Genomic DNA, 20,685 nt, shown 5'->3' with positions numbered 1-20,685 from the left:
CCTGGAATTTAACAAAAACAAATTGGGCCAAGAAGTTAATAAATTGAAAATTTTATGAACTTACTTCTTTTCTTCTCTGGATGTTCTGGAAAAATACTGCAGATACACATCTGGGACATGCTTTATTGGATTCAACAGATCAGGATCAACAAAATAAATGGAAATCATGCTTTACTTTTACCTCATGGTTTTTCGATGGCTTCATATTAGGGAAGTTGGTACATTTCAGGCAAAATCTTTTAGTAACCAAACATTTGTGGACCTATGTTTATCTGAACTTTTTTTTTAGTTTTACCTGTAGAATAACATATTAAAATATTTGCATATCTTCGTGAATCACCCTGTATTTAGCCTCAAATAAGCATGCCTTAATTCTGTATGTCAAGCTCTACCAAAACTGTAGAAGTGTTCTTGTTCATTATTTCAAACAAAATCTCAACAAAATTTAATTTCACCTGCATGAGATTTTACGCTAGAAATGCAGTAATTAAACTGATCGCTTTATGAAAATAACTAGTTCATATCTAATGGAAGACCTTATTGTGAATTATTTTAGCTGTTCTTCATCTCCATGTGACGATAGGAATGTCACATAACAATGTCCCATGGTCGGGTCCAGTCACTACTGATCTATGGACTTATTTTTTTGAGGATATCCATAATTAGCAGAAAAGCATTTGGACTTCAGTAAAAGAATGTCTTAATAATAAAACTAGCTAAATACGTAGACTCCATGTACCAATACTAGCTTAGCACCTGGTACTTCACTCGTCTAGTCTGTATGGTCTGCACACACTTTTTGTTATTTGTTTTACTTGAATCAAATTTTTGTGTTGTTCACAAACTGCAACACTTTCTAAACTTTTCACGTTGATGAAGGCCAGAGAACCATAATCTTTTGCGAATGGACTTCTGACCAAAAAGCGATTCTGGTAGCTGGAGTCCAAGGTTTTAGTTAATCATGCCTTTTGCGTTCTTGTAGTTATATTCCCATAGGAACTTTCATCCCCTATCACATATTTCTTTATGTCTAGCTAAGGAGAGAAATGCCAATACTGATAAAATTAGCCTTAAATTTTTTTGATATAACGAAGTATTTTATTAATAATTTTCACTTCTATTTCCCTCCCTAAAGGGTCGAATTTCTAAAAACAGTGAAACATGTATTTTTTAAATTTTGTAACAGAGAAGTTACATACAAACTTTCATAGATTTAGATTTGAAAGTAATGAAATAATTTTATAAAACTTTTTATCCCCTTTTTCACTCCCTTAAGGAGCTGAATTTCCAAAAATTGTGAAACATGTATTTTTTTATTTCTAATGGAGAAGTCATGATCTAATTTTCATATCAGTAACTTTAAAAATGCTTAGTAGTTCTTTAACACTGATTTATTTCCAAAAAAACTTTCATCCACTTTTTAGCTCCTTAATGGTTGAATTTCCAAAAATGCTGAAACGTATATTTTTCTATTTCTGACTGAGAAACAAAATACCAATTTTCCTAGTTCTATCTCCAAAATTGCCTTAATAGTGATATATTTTCAAAAAGCACCTCATCCCTTATTTCACACCTTTAGGAGTCGAATTTTGAATAATTCCTACCTACACTACAAGATCAACACCCTTTCCAAATTTCAATTTTCTATTCTTATCACTTTCAGCTGGGTGATGATGAGTCAGTGAATCAGTTTGGCCCTATTTCACTCCCTTAGGGCTTGAATTTCCAGAAAAAGTGAAACACATACTTCTTTCATTTCTGAGAAGCCAAATGCAAATTTTCATGGATTTTAGCTTTGAAAGTGCGTTTATAATGAAATATTTTATAAAATATTTCATATTCTATTTCACTGCCCTAGGAGTTGAATTTTCAAAACCACTCAAACACATATTTTTTATTTGCAATTGAGTGATCAACTACAAGTTTTCATAGATATAGGTTTAAAAATTCTTTAGTAGTTCTTTAATAATGATTTATTCTCCAAAAAACTTCCACCTAATTTTTAACCCCCATAAGGTTAAACTTCGAAAAACGCTGACACACGCATTTCTTTATTTCTGGCTGAGGTACCAAAAACCAAATTTTGTAGGTATGGTTTCCAAATTGCCTTAATAGTGGCAAATTTTCAAAGAACATTCCATCCCTTATTTCATCAACTTGGGAGGAGGGATGGAAATTTCGAAAAATGGCTTCTTAAACAATGCCTACTGTGTAACGCTAATATCCTCCCCAAATTTCAGGTTTCCATCCTTAGCAGTTTGGGCTGGACGATAATGAGTCAGTTAGTCAGTCAGGAATTGCCTTTAATATACAAAGATTTAAAGTTTTCTATATATCTACAGAACATTAATCTTCACAAAAGGAAGCGAATTAAAGAAGAAATTATCTTCAAGTATGACCGTGATTTTCACTGTTATGCTACTAGGGAGAAGTATCTGTTACGTGACACATCTGTGTGGGTACAACTAACAATTACTGGTACAGAATAAGGTTATGAAAAATTCAGTATGTTAGGCTAAATTATAAGAGTATTAACAAATCTGTGAATAAATTGAAGATTCTCAGTGTTTTATATATAACAAATATTTTTGATTATTTCTCATATACCATTGCAACTTCAGTGAATACTATCCCCTGATTACTGGACACAACAGTTTCAGTGCAAAGACAAGAAGGGTGACTAGCTAGCATACATCTTACTTCAATAATTTAACGTTTTCTATATATAAATTATGCTGGAATGCCAACACTGGAAAGCACTGCAGTGAGTTTGTAAGAGTCCTATGTGTCTTAAACTAACAAAAGGATTGTCTGAGTTAAGATCTCATGCTTATGGAATACTTAACACACTTACACTAGGAAAAACTTCGTTGGGGTAACTTCTGGTGCAAAATAAATCTTCCTCTGGAAAAGAAAGACATTAGGAATATTTTTGGGTTAAATATAAGTTAACATTTTGCAGACAATACTTTTTGTACACATAAAAAATATACATATATACATTCAAAGTCCTTATGTATGGCAATCAGAATGTCAACATGTATTAAGCTGGATCAAATGTGTACTCACACAGAAACAGAAACAGGAACTTGTGGTACATTCCTTAGATATGATTAACTAAACTCAAAAATAATTTTTTACATGTTGATAAAATATTTTCTAAGAAAGTAGCCTATGAGATGAGGTAGTCACATTGAAATAAATTTAAAATTATGGTAGAATCACGGTAGATTGAAAATGTGTTCTATTACACAAATGGCTTTATGGATAATAAAAACAGGTTGATCTTTAATTATGAATATGAAGGTCAGCAAACCAAGTTGAGGTTTATAGCACACAACTTAGTTTTGTATTCTATGTAATTTGTATAAGAAAATCTCTGTACACCAAGGTGACCAAAGTCATGGGATACTTCCTAATATCGTGTCAGACCTCCTTTTGCCGGGCATAGTGCAGCAACTGGACATGGCATAGACTCTAGAAGTTGTTGGAAGTCACCTTCAGAAATACTGAGCCATGCTGCCTCTATAGCCGTCCATAATCGCGGAAGTGTTGCCACTGCAGGATTCTATTGTGCACTTCTAGATTATGTCCCATAAATGTTCGATAGGATTCATGACAGGCAAACTGGATGGCCATATTATTCACCAGAATTGTCCAGAATATTCTTCAAACCAGTCGTGAACAATGGTGGTCTGGTGACATGCTGCACTGTCATCCATAAAAATGCCATTGCTGTTTGGGAGTATGAAATCCATGAATGGCACCAAATAGTCTCCAAGTAACCGAGAATTACCATTTCCAGTTAATGATTAGCTCTGTTAGACCAGAGGACCATGTCCATTCCATTTAAACTCATCCTATACCATGATGGAGCTGCCACCAGCTTGCACAATGCCAAGTTTATGCACTACTCGAATTCTGTCATCAGCTATTACCAATTGAAATCGGGGCTCATCTGAGCAGGCCACAGTTTTCCAGTCGTCTAGGATCCAACTGATATGGTCATGAGCACATTAGGGGTGCTGCAGACAATGTCATGATGTTAGCAAAGGCCAAATTTCGCTACACTGTCCTCACAGATGCGTTCGTTGTATGTCCAACATAGATTTCTGTGGTTATTGCACACAGTGTTGTTTGCCTGTTAGCCCCGACAACTCTGCGCTAACGCTGTTGAGTGATTAATGTGCAAGTGTCTGTTCACTCCAATGGAAGTAAGATTAAATTCATAGATGATCAGAGACAAATAAAAGTCATATAGGATCCCACCTCTAAGTTTTATTTGAGTAAAAATTGAGATGTTATGCCTGGAGCGTCAAGTATTAAATAAAAAGTCTCCACTCATATTACTGTAAAGAGTAAGATACCGTAAGTTTTGAAGTAGGATAACAGAGAAGAATACAACAGAAATTTATGAAAAGTATGTATGAAAACTGGACAAATACCGCTATGGCGACTTAATGGCACTCCAGCTGATGGCATGCTATCTGAACAAAACATATGATGAGGTATGTGTAACTCCTCAACAAATTATCAGAAATGGGAATGACGGACCTTGATGACGCAAAAAATACAAACTAGAACAGCGTAACCTCAGGTCTAGAGGATTCTGGCGTCTATAAAATTCCCAAATTTGTCGAGTCCGAGAACGTTAATCTAAGAGGGTAATCCCAAAAGTAAGATCTCTTATTTTTTTTATAAGTACATAGACCTGTTTATTTATACAATGGTGTACATCAGTTTACAGCTTGAACATTTAGCTATTTTTCGACAGAATCACCATTTCTGTCGATGCATTTTCGTAGACGCTGTGGCAGTTTTTGTATGCCCATGTCATCCCAGCTCGCTGCCACGCTGTTCAGAAAGTTATGAACCTCTTCTTTCACCTCGTCGTCGGAGCTGAATCGCTGGGACCACAATTAACACTGACAGGTACTGTGAGACTCTGTAAAACCTCAAACGGTCAATTCAGAACCGGAGAAGAGGAATGTTGAGCAAGGGCGTACACATTCTCCATGACAACGCTCGCCCACACATCACTCGGCAAACCGTTGATCTCCTGTAACAGTTTCAGTGGAACAAAATCACCCACCAACCCTATAGCCCAGACTTGGCGCCCAGTTCCCTAGGTTAAAAGAACATTTGGCCGGAAAGTGATTCAGCTCCGACGACGAGGTGAAAGAAGAGTTTCATAACTTTCTGAACAGCATGGCGGTGAGCTGGTATGACATGGGCATATAAAAACTGCCACAGCGTCTACAAAAATGCATCGACAGAAATTGTGATTATGTCGAAAAATAGCTAAACGTTCAAGATGTAAGCTGATGTAAATTAGTGTAGAAATAAACAGGTCTATGAACTTATAAAAAAAATTGGAGACCTTACTTTTGGGATTACCCTCGCACATACAATGTTTCATGATTTGAGATCTGTTAACAAAATTTTTATATGAAATCAAATACAGATGCGCATACCGACTAAGAACTTACCTTGAGTATTACTCAAATTCAGGAATAATCACTGAAATGCTGTTATGAACAGCGAAATAAATAGTTCGGATTTGTATGTAAGTCGCCGAGAACTAGCTAACGATATGTTATGCCAGCCTTGTCACTGCAATTTCCCAAGCAGAGACTCAAAAATCTCCCTGTGACCTGTTTCTGAAATTTGCATACAAAACGTTATCGTCGCTTTGTATTTCTCATACCTTCGACATTCCTTACTTATAATCACTTTTTCGACTTCTTTTCATCACAATAAACGCAGCACAAGCTCTCAGCAAAGAAGGGGATCCACAGCAGACTGCTTGTGCAATTACGCAACGTGTGGACGTCAAAACACCCATGCGTAAATGCGATGTTCACACAAACTTTTGTGGATACCCTTTTATTCCCGTGCGTCTGCAGCTGCGCACGAGGAAACATGCATAGCGTGGGCATACCTGTAGAATAATGCAGCGAAATACTGCCAACGCAACTTCGTTTTATGCTTGTGGTCCAATGTCAACTTGTATGTCGTTCTACTAAAAACTTCCAATTTATAGTCCCTTTTATCCTAAACCGTTATCAAAATTGACGTTTTACACTATATATGTAAATGAAAACAAGTTTTTTACACAAATAGTCCTCTCTTGATTGACTGAAGGTAAAGTTGGTGTAGGGTACTACTGTCTGTGTAGGACAAATATTTTTTTCTTTCACTATGAATTATTTCCTGTTTTCGGATAATCATGATTACTTTTTTTTACAAAAAAGTAGTCTGCAAAGGGAACGCTTTCTGAGCACAAATGAAGAAATAAAATCATTAATATCTGATGTAGGGGAATCCCAGACCATTGTGCTAGCATATCGGGTGTTCTTCCATGAAGACACTCTGACTTTTTAGTTCCGAAGGTGATATGACGGAGGTAAGAAGTACGAAAATGAGGCTGTGAAATGCTTAGAATTCTCATAACCGTTTGGATTTCTGTGTCGGATATTGAAAGTACCAACTACCAACAGGCCATTAGAAACGTGAGTACCGTGAAAATGATGTTTGTTGTTCTCAGTGCACTCAGAGTATTTGTGGTATTCGTCATTACTCATTTATCTTACGTCCCAACTAAATCGCACTCACGTTACGTATGGTTTATTAGTGAACACGGCTCTGTAGCGTTTTCATTTTTCTTCAATATATAACATAAAATTGTGGAGAGGTGTTTGACATCGCTACTGAATGCGCAGTGTGTGCTGTGCATATCATTTTTGAATGATATTTATGCGTATACCTTGGACGGGCAACAGCATCCACGGAGGTTATATGTTAAATAATTGTATACGAACTGGAATGTATCAACGTGAGGGTTTATAGTTTTGGTTTTTATTGATGTACAAATGCGAAATGTTAGTTTTTTGCGTTTTAATTTTAACATTCCAGCATGGTGCGAGTATCTTGCGAACGTGTTAGGTATCACACGGCGTATTTGCAGTTACCGGGCCCAGGATATGATTGTATTTTTATGCACGGCAATTCAACGACTTGTCAAGTGTTCATCATGTGAACCGTAATAGAAAATATCACTGCACAGGAGCCTCGTAACAATTTTGTAATCTGGGATACATTAAGATGTCTAGCTATTTCTTACTATAATACGTTGCCTTTACAGTTCCCATAGTTTTGGCAAAAAGAGGAAAACACATTCACATAAATAAAACACTAGTTGAATACAACACCGTGGTGATGTATTAAAGGTTTTGTGTCGTATGACATATTAGTATGAGGTTACCTGCAGTACCTACCACACACTGCATTAAATGTACTAATGATAATTCTTGGGAAACATTATGAAGTAACTAATGTGCTGTTAAGCTGTTCCAGTAATATTAGAAATAACATGACAGTCAAAATAGTATGTAAATGTAAAAACAGTAGGTCTATATAATCATACCTGCAACTTCAAACCAGAAAGATAGGCTAGTTAATTTCGTATTCTCTTACTCTTCTGTGCAGATAAACGCGTACAAGTCACTTAAGGATAAAGTTGCAAAGCTCAAGAACGCCAAAAAAGAAAACGTTTCTAGCAGCTCCTCAGTTTCATAATTGTTGACACTTCAAATCCACATCGTGTGTGGACAGTTATAGCCATTACATGTTATTTTAATTGGATGTATTCACCATTGTGATGTCATTTTCAGTATTTGCTCAGTTATGCTGTGATTATAATTTCTTCCTTTAGTAAACAGTTGTGTCTGTTTATTAGCGTTAACAAAATAGCTCCACATTTCTATTTTATAAAGTGGCTTAATATAATAAATATATTTCTTTTTTAACTTCTTGTGACTCTGCTGATTTTTATGAATGCTGCTTGAATATGAGGTTTCCATGTGTCTGGAAACATTGTAATTCCAATTTGACAGTTCATATTTTTCCATTTCGTGGTGTTATGTCAAAATTTTTTCAAGCAACCAGTAGTGTGTGTAGTCCTTGTTAGTTTCATCTGTTGTCACAGTTGAGTTCTCTCCCGTACAGTAATGCACAGCGAGGTGGTATATGTTAGTTAATTGGAAGTGACATGCAGGGATTGTAGCAAAATCTGTTTAGATTGGGATGGGGAACAGATTATCAAAGAGACTTCTTGATTGTGTGTGTAAACCTAGTTTCCAAAACTTAGGTAGTGTGATCAGTTTTACGGAGCTATTAAAGGAAACTGCCAAGTGATAAGGCTTTGAGTGTTGTGTTATTGGGAATAATATTATGTGATTGTAAGGCTTATCAAAATCAGTTTAGTGGATACAAACCAGAATAGGTACCTAAAGGATTGAATGATTTGGAGTGTATTATAGTCAGCTCGAATTGCTGAAAGACTCATTTCTGTAAGTTTATATTTGTATGGATGTTTAAATCTATCTTTGACACTTCTGTACTGGCAGAAGGAACATTGGTTCAGTCCAAAGCACTAGTCTGTTTAAATACACAGCTCTTTCAGCAACCTAGTAAACTTCATGAGTTTACACAAAGACTGTGTAAGAAATTGTTTTATTCTTTGAAATGTTTCAGTTATAGATTTCAGTCATATGTCCTGTTTTCAATATGTCATTCCTTGCGGGTAGTGGCTTGGAGCATGTTGTTTACGTGACCAATGTAAGCCTAATGGAGATGACAAGCCATTAAAGGGTACAGTATCTTGGATTGTGCTGTATACTAGACTTTTTTGATTTTGAATTTTATTTTTACCGATTGCAGTAAGAGACTGAACAGTAGGGTAACCCAAAAATTAGACTTGGTTTGATGTGATAGCTTTTTCGAGAGTTGATGAAGCCAACAAATGCATCACCACAAACTTTTTTTGCATTATTGTACATTCAATAGTTAGGATTACATTCCTGAATAAAACCACTATTTTGTTACTGTGTTCGGATATTTCCAAGTTTTTTGTGTTTCTTGTGTACACATTCCTGATCTAAAAACACCTATTTCTGTGAATTTGATTTGATTTTTTATTTGGTCCTGTTGATTACAGGTTGTACAAAGGGTGTAATAGTAATATAGGAAATGTCAGGAGAAATAATACAAAATTATGTGAGCATTTTATATATCATACAAATACTTATTTTCTATGAACAATTTATTGTGGATAATATTACAACCTGTATTTTACTGGTGTAAGTTCAAGTGAATGCTTAAGATAGCAGAATGAATGGAAATACGCATTTTTATCCCAGTGCCACAAATAAATAATGAAATTTACATTTTGTGATTATGATTTAAGTTAAAATACAAAATTCTTATCTTCATCGCATAAGTAGGTTTAAATGAATCCTTAATAGAGTAGAATAAATTTCAGAACACATTTTAACTTATGATATGAATAAATTTACATTTCATCACTATAATTTGTGTTAGACATACACAATTTTGTCTTCATGATGTGAGTTAAAATTTATTTCCTCTATTTTTATTCAAAAGGATGCCTTATTACTCTCGGAATTCATTCATTTTATGATAAGTTTGTTCTCTGAAGGATATTTTTAGTTTCCTTTTGAATACCTGCATGTTATCAATTTCCATTTTTATACTGATGGGAAGCTTGCTATATACTTTTATCCCTGACTCAGTTACTCCACTATGGACTTTTGTAAAAGTTACAGAGCCTGGACTTTTGTCAAAGTTACAGAGCCTTGGTGGAAATTTTTCCCCTGTCTTGTGTCTTGCTTGTGTATGAAACAGTTTTTCTGGAATAATTTCTTGTTACCCGTTACAAACATCAGTCAGTGTATATATTGATTTGCAACAGTAAATATCATGAGAGTCTTAAAGAGACCTCTGCAGGATGTTCAAGAGACCCAACATATGCACCTCACTGCTTGTTTTTGTAGTTAGAAGGCTCTTTTGAACGCCTGTAGTATTTCCCCATAAAATAATACCACAGAAGAGCACAGAATTGCAGATATGCAAAATATTACAAAAGCAATATTTCTCTGTTAGCAAGTTGAGAAATAGCTCTCAGGGCAAAACACACTGTGCTAAGTTTTTGACCAGCTGATGCTGTGTCCATCATAACTGCTTGTTCTTCTGGACGCCTAGCAATTTTTTATTTACTGTGTGAAACTGTATAATGTTTACTTAGTTAGTGACTGTAGGGCAGTATCCTGCAATGTGGAGTTGGAACCCTTGATCAGAATACTTGTATAATCTGCAAACATTACTATTTTTGCTCTGTCATTAATTGTAACTGATAAATCAGTAATGCAGATCAGGAAAATCAGTGGCCCAAGGATCAAGCCCTGGGGGACTCTGCATTTTACATTTTCCCCGTCTGAGCTTTGCCTCCATTAAGATAACTTTTTCTTCCTGTTATGTAGATAAGATTATGGGAACATCAAAGATTTGTCTTTGATAAACATAGTGTGGAAGCTTTTTTAGCAGTGTGTTATGATCGGCACAGTTGAAAGCGTTAGCAAGGTCACAATAGATCCGCATTGAACAACTTCTGACATTTGATTCTCCTAGAGTTTCATCTGTTAGGCTAAATATAGCCTTCTCTGTGGAGAATTCCATACGAAAGCCGAACTGTGTAGATGTCAGTTAGCCTTTTTGTGTCATATGGCCGTAAATCCTATCATAAACTACTCTCTCAAACACCTTTGAGACACTGGCAGCAAGGAGCTGGGCCAATAATTGGATGTACATTCCTTGCCCCACTTTTGTAGATAGGCATCACTGTTGTATGTTTCAGTCTGTCTGGAAATGCACCAGTTTTCATTGACTGGTTACATAAACAGCATAACTTGTGACTGATTAAGACTGCATATGATTTTAAAATCTTAGTTGACATTCCATCATATCCAGAATATCCAGAACTTTTAAATAATTTTATGATTTGTTTCAATATCTTTAGGAATTGTGCTTTTGAAAAGAAGTGCTGCATTTGTTGTGGTTTGCATGTGATTTAGTACGTCTTCTGTGGGAGACTGTTTGTTATGATTTCCTGGTCAAGAGGACTGTGGAGTCCCTGCTTGTTCAGATTATGTTCCTATTTGTCACACTTTTTATAATGTTCCATATGGTTTTTACTTCTATTTTTTCTGCATAATGGGTTTGTTTGGAGATCGTATTAGTTTGTAGGATTTTGCTAATGTTTTCATGTTGGTGACATCAACTGTCTCCAGTAATTGGTCTATATAGCATGACATTGTATTGTTAGCTGATAGTGAAGTAAACACAAATGAACTTGAGCACTAATGTTCAAGGTAATGGGAAAGTAGTTTAGGGTTATAATCCTCATTATTTGTAATAGACATAATCATTTTATTGCCATAGAATGCTAATTTTATATCTGCTATATCATAGGCTACTCCGTTTTTTCATTACAACTGCTGTAATTGTAGTCACTTAACCTCATAGTTTTTCCCATAGAGATAACACATTAAATAAAGCTGGCTGGATTAGTATTTTTTCATGGCTTTTCTATTTACTTCTAGGTTGCTATTAACTTGTTTCTTATTAAAACTGCAGCTGTAATGCTGGGAACAGAGTTGAACCCCTGCAGGTGGGGGGGGGGGGGGGGGGGGAGGACTATAAATGGGTCTAGTGCAGCAGGGGATACAACCCGTCGGCTTTGGACAATGACGTCACAAGTCGCCAGAGAGCAGTTTACCATTTTCGCTTTTGCTGTTATGTTTCAGTTTCGTTTTTTTACTGATTGCTTAATAAAGTGGATCTGTTTATTCTATCTCGTGAGATTTTTTTTTTTTTAAAGCCAAAAAACACTTATCAGCCACTGAAGGGAGCTACAACACTAAGAAGAATCGCTTCTCGATTGGCCACTTGTGACTCGTTGTCCAAAGCCGACGGGTTGTATCCCCTGCTACACTAGTCCCCTATAAATATCATTTAAAGGCATCTATTGTGTTAATTTTTCACAGGAAGCATAGCTGTGTACATACTTGCTAAAGTTTGTGATCACTTTGCTGAGGATAAAATGTTCTGTACCTTTCACCCAAGTTTGTAGTAAAGTTGGTTCATTGTGGATACTTCATTAAGCAGTGCAAATAAAGTTCAATTTCTTATTGCGATATGCTTTTTTCTAGTGACTCCGAATTTTAAATTAAGTAACTTCAAGTAACACTAAGTAACCAATTCTTTGGATTTATACAGTTGAAAGTTACAGTCACTAATGTTATTGTGGAAATTGGCTGTTTTCCAAGATCTTGCAATTAATCTATGTAATTGATGTTTGAAGATAGTAGGTGGCCTGTCTTAAACAAGTATCCTGAAAGACTGTTAAATGTATATGTTTCCTGATACAAGTATGCTTATGAAGGATTGAAATACCCTTATCACATCCACGTGTGGTAAAGTTTTTACACCTCAGTATAACATTTCATGCCACTTCAGCTCTCTGTTGCATCAGAACACTGATACTTCAGCTCAGACAGTTACTCAGCAAAGTGTTAAGAAGAGCAATATATTGGGGAAAGATGTGAGCGTTAGGCAGTGGAGAGCTTCAGATACAGGTCAGAAACTCTCCACGACTTTATTTCTTAGATCCTAATGGATATTGTGTATGATGCCATCCTCTGACCTTTATTGAATTTTTGGGTGTGCGTCTGTATCACTTTGATGAGTGTGATTAATGCAATAGTGTTGCATTTTTGGGGTGAGCCGAAAATTGCAATTCCACCCATGTGGTTTGGCCTGTGACATAACAGTGTTTGATTTGTGACGTCATGGTTGCATGTTGGTGTCATGAAGCTTCCGATTCCACCTGTCTGCTTTGACCCATGACATAAGTGTTTTGTGGTTTGTGAGCTCATTACGGCGTGGAGTTTGAGTTGGTTGTGTTTGTATATGTCGTCTTGTTGTTTTTTATGGTGCCCTCTGGTGGTGGTGGTGGTGGTGGTGGTGGTGGTGTTGTGTGTGTGTGTGTGTGTGTGTGTGTGTGTGTGTGTTTTGTGGGGTGGAGTCAACCTAGATTTATGTGATTGTAACATTGATTAATAAGTATGTTTTTTAATTATTTGTCTGTTTTCTATTGTAGTATGTGTGTTTATAGCTGTTTGTGTACATTGAAATTGGTGATGATGCAAGTTTTCATGAATTTCATGGTTTTTCTTGTATGGTAATTTTGCGAGATGGCGATTGGGTAAATCAATATCACGGATATTGATTTACCATTGTTTGTTAGGTTTTGTTATTTGGCATTAGTTACGCGAGTGATTTTTGGTTTGTTGTACTGTGCACTTTGTTTTAGATAGATAGGGTAAATAAAGGGTTTGGATAACAGATCTGACAATTTCATTTTTGTTTTAGCTGCTATGTGGGTCAACCAAAATTTGTGGTGTCAGGTTTAGGTATCGAGGGCTCCCTTTGAACTATATAAGCCAAGTACAAAGTCACCCTGCATGGACCATGGACTCTGCCATTGGTGGGGAGGCTTACGTGCTCAGCAATACAGGTAGCCACGCTGTAGGTGCAACCACAATGGATGGGTAACTGTTCAGGAGCCAGAAAAATGCAAACATGTGGTTCCTGAGGAGGGGCAGCTGCCTTTTCAGTAGTTGCAGGGGCAACAGGCTCGATGATTGATGATCTGGCTTTGTGACATCGACCAAAATGGTCTTGCTGTGCTGGTACTGGTACTGTGAATGGCTGAAAGCAACGGGAAACTACAGCCATAATTTTTTACAAGGGCATGGCATGCAGCTCTACTGTATGGTTAAATGACGATAGCCTCTTTTTGGGTAAAATATTCCAGGAGTTCAGATCTCCAGGTGGGCACTACTCAGGAGGACATCATTATCAGGAGAAACATAACTGACATTCTACAGATCACAACATGGTATCTCAGCTCCCTTAATCGGACGGGTATGTTAGAAAATTGAAAAGGGAAATGAATAGGTTAAAGTTAGATATAGTGGGAATTAGTGAAACTCTGTGGCAGGAGGAATAGGACTTCTGGTCAGGTGAATACATTGTTATAAATCAAAATCAAATGTAGGTAATTCAGGCGTAGGTTTAATAGTGTGTGTGTGTGTGTGTGTGTGTGTGTGTGTGTGTGTGTGTGTGTGTCCGTCCGTCCGTGTCCGTCCAAGCTACTATGAAGAGCACAGTGAACACATTATTGTAGCCAAGACAGACATGAAGCCCACACCCACTGCACTAGTAAAAGTGAATATGCCAACTAGCACTGTAGATGAGGAGGAAATTGAGGAAGTATATGATGAGATAAAAGAAATTATTCAGATAGTTAAGGGAGCCAAAAATTTAATTGGTTATGGGGATTGGATTTCGATAGTAGGAAAAGGAAGTGAAGGAAAAGTAGTGGGTGAATATGGACTCAGAGAAAGGAATGAAAGAGGAAGACACCTGGTAGAATTTTGCAGAAATTTAATCGTAGCTAACATTTGTTTAAGAATCATGAGAGAAGGTTGTGATATTAAATTTAATTGATGAAAAGAGAAAATATAAAAATGTAATAAATGAAGCGGGCGAAAGGGAATACAAGCATCTAAGAAATGAGATCGACAGGAAGTGCAAAACGGCTAAACGGGAATGTCTAGAGGACAAATGTAAGGATGTAGAAGCATGTATCATTAGAGATAAGATAGATCCAGCCTACAGGAAAATTAAAGAGACCTTTGGAGAAAAGAGTACTACGTGTATGAACACCAAGAGCTCAGATGGAAAACCAGTCCAAAGCAAAGAAGGGAAAGAAGAAAGGTGGAAGGAGTATTTAGAGGGTCTATACAAGGAAGAAGTGCTTGAGGGAACTTTTATGGAAATGGAAGAGGACATAAGAGGAAGATGAGATGGGAGCTATAATACTGCATGAAAAATTTGACAAAGCACTGAAAGACTTTAAGTCGAAACAAGGTCTCGGGTGTAGACAACATTCCATTAGAGCTACTCATAGCTTTGGGAGAGCCAGCCATGACAAAACTCTTGCATCTTGGTGAGCAAGATGTACGAGATGGGCGAAATAACCCCAGACTTCAAGAAGAATATAATAATCCCAATTCTAAATAAAGCAGGTGCTGACAGGTGTGAAAATTAGCGAACTATGAGTTTAATAAGTCACAGTTGCAAAATACTATACGAATCCTTTTCAACAGAATGGAAAAACTGGTAGAAGCTAACCTCAGGGAAGATCTGTTTGGATTCAAGAGGAATATAGGACCATGTGAGGCAATACTGACCCTAAGACTTATCATAGAAGATAGGTTAAGGAAAGACAAACCTACAATTGTAGACTTAGAGAGAAATCTTTTGACGGTGTTGAGTGGAATACTGAATTCTGAAGGTGGCAGGGCCAAAATACAGGGAGCGAAAGGCTGTTTACAATTTGTACTGAAACCAGACGGCAGTTATGAGAGTCGAGGGGCACAGAAGGGAAACAGTGGTTAAAAGGTAATGATACAGGGGGTTGTAGCCTATCTTCAATGTTATTCAATCTGTATGTTGAGCAAGCATTAAAGGAAACAAAAGGAAAATTTGAAGTAGGAATTAAAAGTCCAGGGAGAAGAAATAAAAACTTTGAGGTTCGCTGATGACATTGTAATTCTGTCAGAGACAGCAGTCGACTTGGAAGAGCAGTTGAATGGAGTGGACGGTATCTTGAAAGGAGGATATAAGACGAACATCAGAAAAGCAAAATGAGGATAATGAAATGTAGTCTAATTAAATCGGTTGATACTAAGGGAATTAGATTAGGGAATAAGACATTTATAGTAGTAAATGAATTTTGTTATTTGGGAAGCAAAATAACTGATAATGATTGAATGGGAAGGGGGGATATAAAATGTAGACTGGCAATGGCAAGAAAAGCATTTCTGAAGAAGAGAAATTTGTTAACATCAAGTATTGATTTAAGTGTCCGAAAGTCCATTCTGAAATTATGTGTATGGAGTGTAGCCATGTATGGAAGTAAAACATGGACGATAAACAGTTTAGACAAGAAGAAAATAGGAGCTTTTGAAATGTGGTGCTACAGAAGAATGCTGAACATTAGATGGGTAAATCACGTAACTAATGACCAGGTGCGGAATAGAATTTGGGAGAACAGAAATTTGTGGTACAACCTGACTAAAAGAAGGGATTGGTTGGTAGGACACATTTTGAGACATCAAGGGGTCATCAGTTTAGTACTGGAGACTAGAGTGTGTGTGTGGGGGGGGGGGGGGGGTGGAATTGCAGAAGGAGACCAAAGCAGATTCAGAGGGATGTAGGTTGCATTAGTTACTCGGAGATGAAGGGCCTTGCACAGGATTGAGTAGCATGGAGAGCTGCATCAAACCAGTCTTTGGACTGAAGACCACAACAACAAGCAAAGTAAACTTTGCAGTGCCAACGGATTTAGTTTTTGCATTTTTTTCATTGTCTTGAATGTGCTTGATTTTTGGGTTAATATTTGTTTTGGAATGGTGCTATATATTTTGTTTGCTCCTGCCCAAAGACCCCTACTTGCAGCAGTTGTCCAGATGATTTCATTTTATTGCTGAAGTTAAATATTTTGCCCAATCTGTATGTTTGATAGGGGATGTAATGAGTAGTGTCATGGTTACCATATTGCATGTGCTTGAAATTGAGGTGTCGATCATCTTGGTGGTGTCACAGAACAAAGCAAATGGGTGGATTCACAACTTTCGGTAGCCTCAATTTTTGCTGTGCATAACATGTGTTGTAGGAATGACAATTGGAAAACCTTATGCTGATAGTACACAATACCTCTCAAATAGCAGCAAATGAGCTGCTGAGCAACTTGTCTGCATTTGATGGGTGGAACAATCATCATTAAGTGTTGCATGCCTTCACATCATGAGGTGCTTTGAGGGGGTGTTTACCATGGAGATTGGTGCGTAGTCTCACGATCAGTAATAGTATGTTCTCATATCTCCTCCCTTGCCACTCAGCAGTATGATATGGATCTGCAGCTTTTGCTGTGTTTCTTTGCTGATACTACTGGAAATTAGGTATTGTGCATTAGGTATAAACCAAATGAGGTAATGGATTAGTTAACCCATTTACTTAATAATATTTTTTTCCCTTAGTCATCCCTACATTTCCCATTTAAATTTACGAAAATGGTTCAAATGGCTCTGAGCACTATGGGACTTAACATCTGAGGTCATCAGTCCCCTAGAAATCAGAACTACTTAAACCTAACTAACCTAAGGACATCGCACTCATCCATGCCCGAGGCAGGATTCGAACCTGCGCAGACTGAAGCACCTAGAACCGCTCGGCCACACCGGCCGGCAAATTTACGAAACTCAGCGTATTGTGTCTTGTACAGTTTTCCCAAAATTATATAATTTTTGATAGGAATTCTTTAAAAATCTTAACTTACTATTTATTAAAGTGATGAGGAGTGAAAGTTGTACTGTTTCAGAAATATTTGTTGGTGTGTTATACCCGAAAACAATCAGTTGTGTGCAATGCCACTAGACATTTCTCACACTCGTACTGTGTGTCACTTTTACTTCTTCCTTGCTGTGCATGCTACACAATTTTTGGAGGATGTTTTCTTGATGAGATTTGGGAGTTGGGGGGGGGATGAACCTATCAAAATGTGTCTAATTTGCTGCTTGCTTTCTAATGGGAAATTCTAGATTGGGACCATCCATGACTAAGGTAGTCTAGTAGAGTGACCTGCTCTGTTATGTCCTCACCATGGGAATTCTAAACTGATTGAAACAAGACTTTTCCCTGTCACTTTGTTTAGTAGGATATATGAATTGAAAATCCCAATGTCTGTAAAGTAAAAGAAAATTTTCATATATCCTTTGGTGTATCATATCCTGAGAAGGGAAGATGCCATATGCTGGTCCTGTCTGTCAACTTTATTCATTGAATTGTGTAATTGCTTGGGGCTTCTGGACTGGGGCTTTATTTTTCCTATCAGTTTTCCTGTTGCAGTCACGTCGACATCTGTGTGGATAGTGGCTAGAATATTTACTTCTTTTTTTATCGATCCACTTCAGAGCCGTGAGCTTGTGTGAAGATAACACAAGAGTCTCTCCTTCTCTTAGTTTAGATTTTTGAAACTCATCTGACATATTTTACCTTGTGGATCTAACTGTCCCTACAGCATTTGTGCACCTTTCAGCGAGCCTGTCCTACCCTTAAACATGCCTTTATATTTTTATTTGTCTGTATTACTCTAGTGCACTATATCTTTTCATCATCTGGTGTTAAGGTGTGTACAACCAAATCCGGTTGGATATGCGGGATTTTTATTTCTCTCAGAGAAATTTGTGTTATTTTACAGTAGGGAAAACGAGTGTTTGTTTATAGCAAAGTTTTTTGAAAGTAGTCACTTTTGTGTCTTTACTATCACATTATTCAGGAATTCTTTAGTATTAGACCAGTTTTACTTTATTTATCGAAACTATGGATCCGTGCCGCAAGAATATTAATTGTTTACTTCAGTCTGATGTGGCATATGTGCCATCACTTTTAGCATGCTGTGTTTGGAAGAAAGACACCTTATGTGTGACAACCAAGAACAACAGTTTTGGTCCTATTAATTATTTGGACTTGCTGCTCTTGCATTGGCTGTGTTTTGCAAAAGTTTGGTCAGTTTGTGTGTTACTAATGATGATGAGGAGGTCCCCTACTCCAAGGAGCGTAGGGGACGATGTGGGAGACCCGCACCGCTGTACTAGGCAAGATTCTAGTGGAGGTGGTTTGCCGGTGCCTCCCTCCAACCGTAATGGGCATGAATGATGATGAAGACAACACAACACCCAGTCATCTTGAGGCAGGAAAAATCCCTGACACCGCCAGGAATCGCAGGAAACGAGAACGCCACTGTAAGACCGTGAGCTGCGGAATGTGTATCACTAATAAATGACAAATCTGCCTTAAATCTTGACTCAGAGTCAACATCTACTAAATCAATACTCTGACAGCTTGGGAGTTGCAGTCAGACTTTATTACGCATTGACTATACGTCTTCCAAGAGATTAGCATGTGCCTTTATGTTATACTGACATTCAGTCCTGATCCTACATTCAGCCAATTACAACAAAATTCCGTTCAGAAAGATTCAGTGTATATTGACATTATTGCTATATAATTATTAATTTAATTCTAGAAAATGTAGACAAAGAACACAAGAAGTAAACCAGGCTATAATAAAACTGCTAAACAACACAATAAATCAGCTTGCACACAGATGGTGGTGGTAATAAGTGGTAGCAAAGAGGGCTTGCAGTTCATGTCAGTTTCTTACAGAAATATTGCAAGGAAAACAGGTGTAAAAATTAATGAAGAGAAAACACTACATGGTCATGAGCAAAGCACCCAATGAATAGTACCCCATTGACAGTAGATGAAGTAGCCCTTAAAAGAATAGACATACTTAAATATTTGGGAAGCATCTTTAGCGAGCAGAATATAATGGAATTTGAGATTAAGGCAAAGATTGCAGCACCAAACAGAGTGTATTTTGGATTATGGGATATGGTGTGCAATAAAGCAATTTTGAGAAGTTTTAAAATCAGACTGTGCCAGTGTATAACTCTCCTGGTACTCTGTAAGGCTCTGAGACATTTATGTTAAGGAAAACAGATGAACAAAAACTGCTAGTCCTCAAGAAAGAGAGATGAAAGAAATGTCTGAAGGATGAAGGAAAAAAGATTGATGTGGGCGGGTCACCTAATTAGAATGGAAGAGGAAAGGCTACCACAAGTAGCATTCTTTGTATCTGTGGAAGGTAGAAGGGGCTGAGGAAGTTGATGGGCAAGATGGAAGGATGATATCAAGAGGGATACAGAGACAGTGGGTGTGAGAAAAGGAGACTGGGCCACAAAAGCCCATTGGTGGAGGAATGTATAGAATGCATTTGGTCTCTCAGGCCAAAGCGACAGTGCACAGTGCTACAGTTCTGGTCTTGTCACCGCATGAAAGAGAATACCTCAGGCAAATAAATAGAACAACCAAAACAGCATGTGCACTGTAAGAGAACTTCGTAAATAATAAAAATAATTCTAACCCTCAAAATGACATTTTTACTCAACTTTACCAAAATAAAAATTGTACACTTGTTAGTTTATACAGCAAGCCAGTATGGGATTTTCCTGTTAATTAAATGATTTTCCCCCCAGCCAAATAAAATAACAGAAGGTCATGTATAGGTCTGCTGCTATGCAAAACACTGTTTTTCATATAGACCCAAACATCTACCAGTACATTCGTGCCATCAACAGTGGGTTTTCTTTATTCAAATCTGTGAAATGTGATTGTGTTTTAAGTGGTGACTAATCTACAAATATTAAGCCTAAAAATAGTTTTTCTTTGTTTTTGTCATTACCTTAATTTTACGTAATGGGTTTATGCCGATCTCTCTGTACATTTTCAGCTACTGATAACTTGTCATCTGCAACTATAAGATGCTTTTATACACACACACACACACACACACACACACACACACACAGGGGAGAGAGGGGGGGGGAGGTGAGAGGGGTAAACAAAGTTGGAAATTGGCGCCAACTCTTTTGAGAACAAGTGAATGCCAGCTGGGATTGGACGCACAATAACAATATATATGCAAGTTGTTTCTCCCCAAAGTGAAAAGTGTTATTTACAAATGAAGTTCTGCAAATTATCGAGATATCGGTGTGCTTCTCAGTAACACGTGGGAAGGCAGATGGAAAAAGGATTTGCCAAAGCTAAACATAAGTAATCACAAATACAGGCACG

The 20,685-nt window shown here is 37.2% G+C and overlaps 1 protein-coding gene across 1 annotated transcript in view; it reads left to right on the top strand.

Annotated features, from left to right (window-relative positions):
* The first annotated feature begins 6,371 nt into the window (after nt 1–6,371).
* Nucleotides 6,372–20,685, top strand: part of LOC124777816 (NFX1-type zinc finger-containing protein 1-like) — a 279,974-nt gene continuing 265,660 nt past the window's right edge. The window contains exon 1 of the mRNA XM_047253337.1: nt 6,372–6,512. The gene's annotated coding sequence lies outside the window, so the exon portion shown is untranslated. The remainder of the gene's footprint in view (nt 6,513–20,685) is intronic.

This window comes from Schistocerca piceifrons, chromosome 2 (genome assembly GCF_021461385.2).
Source record: "Schistocerca piceifrons isolate TAMUIC-IGC-003096 chromosome 2, iqSchPice1.1, whole genome shotgun sequence".
NCBI classification, from domain to species: Eukaryota; Metazoa; Arthropoda; class Insecta; order Orthoptera; family Acrididae; genus Schistocerca; species Schistocerca piceifrons.
The sequence above is the reverse complement of the archived record's forward strand: the minus strand, read 5'-3'. Positions and strand labels throughout refer to the sequence as shown.